This window comes from Parasteatoda tepidariorum, chromosome X1 (genome assembly GCF_043381705.1).
Source record: "Parasteatoda tepidariorum isolate YZ-2023 chromosome X1, CAS_Ptep_4.0, whole genome shotgun sequence".
Classification (NCBI taxonomy): domain Eukaryota; kingdom Metazoa; phylum Arthropoda; class Arachnida; order Araneae; family Theridiidae; genus Parasteatoda; species Parasteatoda tepidariorum.
The window spans coordinates 18,323,127-18,326,431 of NC_092214.1; positions in this window are offsets into that span (position 1 = coordinate 18,323,127).

Consider the following 3,305-nt stretch of genomic DNA (forward strand, 5'->3'; position numbering starts at 1 on the left):
TTCTTGTTTTTTACCTCGAATTTACGTAAATATTTTTATTCTTTCAGTTTGACATCTTTATGTACCTTAGTTAAAGTATTTTTTTAAAAAATTAGCTATATTTATCATTCTCATAAAACAGTTCTTTTAAAATCACCAAATAAGAAGGTTGAAGTGACAGAAAGGTTTTTATATTAATAAATGTATATAACTGCATTAGAAAAAGATATATATCTTGTAAATTATTCACAATATTTAAACAATGAATTAAATTCAAATTTTAAAAGAGATCGAATGATATTTCATTTGAATTCTTCGATTTGATTAAATTTTAAAAATTTAAGCTCTCTCAAATTTCCATGCTTTACAAACATACTGATTATGTTTATAATCTATATTATGAATTCACTTATTTTTAATAATTATCTATAATGGTTTGGGAAATAGAATTTGCAGACACGATTGGAACGGTATGTTGGTAATTTTTAATGTATTTTTAATAATGTTTTTAATGCAAATTAGAAAAGAAAGAACACAAAAGAAGAAAATTATATTTTAAACAAAACAGGCCCATCTTTTGAATTATTAATGCTCTTGAATCATTCCTTCGCGTAAGCATCATTCCCTCATTTTATATATAAGTGGCTGAATGATCGCGAGGGAATGAGAAATTTATTAAAATTTTTAAAATTGCAGTTAAGCCTAATTAACTTCTGAAATCACTCATGTACAAATATATTCATACAAAAAATTCATAATGGGAATAAACTTTAAAATAGTGCTGTGCAGGGCCGGATTAAGATATGAAAGGGCTGGTGGGTAAGTTGGGATCTTACCATTCTCTTTTCTTTGTTTTTTTTTATTTTATGAATTAACAAGCTGGCCAAACGAGGGGAAAACATTAATTATATTTTAATTAAAAAAGAGATTACATTTTAATTTAAAAAGAATAAAAATTATTAATTATTTTTTATTTGTTAATTACTATGATTTTTTCGTTAAACTATATTCTGAAAAGCACTTTTCCTTAAAAAGATATTCATAAGTTATAAAACTAGTTAACGTATACTGTGAGCACTTAAAAATAAATATTCCTGCAAAAATGGTCCACATATAATTTAATCATAAATACTGTAATGTAAAGTTTTTATAAATGATGCAGAAAATCCACTTTGCGTCATGCTTTTCGACAGTATTCAAATGCGTTGTACTTAAAATAAGATTTATGTTTAGCTCAGTTTCCAACATAAACCCACGTTTACGTCTAAAACATTTTCTGGAACGAGTATTTATTTAAAAATGTTCCGAAATTACTTTTTCATACCATTAATAAGGCAATATTAAGTATTAATTTTAATGAACTCTAAAGATTGAATAAAAACAAATGACTTAGCTTGCATCGTATCGAGGATGTTTGCTCCAATATGAAAGCCTTCATATGCTATGATGAATATGAGTAATAAATGAAAGTTATGAATCCAAACAGCAAACTTCAACTTTGAAGCATCCAAAGCAACAAAAAAAAAACATTTTAAAGCCAATTTCGTGTTTTTGTTCTATAGTCCTTAAGTAATAAAGATTGATAAAATAATAATAGTCACAAAAACGTCATTCATGATTTTAGACATGAATTTCAAAAAGTGAAATGAATGATTGATAACACTTACTTTATGTTAGGTATATAAAGACTTTTCAACAAAGATTTGGTTTCAAGAGATTTTGACGGAATTAAGCTGAATAAATCTTTACGACTTTGATGGTAGTATATTTTATACAACATACAATTATGATATCAATCAATTTTTTTAATACTATTAATTGGAAATTTGTGTATATCTTGAAAACCGCTCCTTAAGTTTCTCGCGTCCCACCCTTCAAAAAAATGAGGGGAAAAAACAAATGCTGAAAGAAAAAGATTTCTGCTGCTCCTATGGAGCAAATCAGTAATCTTCTGTTCACAAGCTAAAAAAAATTTTGTCAGACTTTTATTAATATTAATTTTAGAATTACTTTTATAATTTAATTGTACTTTTTTCATAGGATTTTTCTCTTTTCAAATGCTTCAAGATTTATATTTGTGTGAGCATTTTTTATTTTTTTGTACATTTATCAAATTAGAACTCCTACAAAGTATTTTTGAGTTTAGGAAATTTTTAAAATTTAAACATTTATTAGGAATGTGCATTAAGGGTATTATTTAATAGAGCTATTAATTAAACTCAACTGTAAAATTGCTTCGCTTCTGAACTGCACTAGCGTGTAAATATATATACGTATGTATGCATATATATATATATATATATTAGGGCGTATCGAAAAAATCGAAATTTCTTAAATCTTTCTGCGGTAGTGCGGAAAAGATGTGAATTCCTATTATTAAAAAATTAGCGGAATCTCAAAACTCTGGGTTGATATCTTCTGTTGCCTCAATGGGCTTAAAGTTCCAAAAATTCGACTAAAAATGATTAAAATGCAAAAATTAATACATAACCACAGATTTCGTTGATCGGTTTGAGGTAGCACTTAAAAGCTACAATATTTTAAAAACAACAATTATAAAAAATTTTAGAATTACAGATTAATATCTTCTGCCGCCTCATCGGCATCTAAGTTTGGAAATTTCGACGCATTTTGGTAATTTNAAAATACAAAAATTAATACATAACCACAGATTTCGTTGATCGGTTTGAGGTAGCACTTAAAAGTTACAATATTTTAAAAACAACAACTATAAAAGTTTTTAGAATTACAGATTAATATCTTCTGCCGCCTCATCGGCATCTAATTTTGGAATTTCGACGCATTTTGGTACTTTTCTGTATAACTGTTTACTGCTTGCACAATGCACATTTGAGACAGACTGGATTTGGCGCTCTGCCAAAAAAAGTAGAACAACCTTATTTTGAACCCTATTTTGACAGTTCTTGTCAGTCAAAGATATGGTGTATCCAACAGAACCACGGCTGCTATAACATGGAGTGTTATGAAAGATATCGCAAGATTAATATCGCAATCAGATACCAGCCTCATTAGAGACAAAAATAAAATATGGAGCAAAAAATCGAGAATTTACAAAGAAATTGTCTCAAAATCAAATGAAAATCGGTCCACTATATATGGCATTTATTTTGATAGACGACATGACAAAACTTTAACATCAGAAACACTCGAGGGCAAGCAGTTCCAAAGAACTATTGTAAAAGCTCATTACTGTATTCTATCGGAGCCTGATTCTACGTACATGAGACATGTTACGCCTGTAAGTGGATCTAGTCCTCATATACCTAATAGCATTAGTAACCTTTTCGTTCTCCGGTGTGACGGCA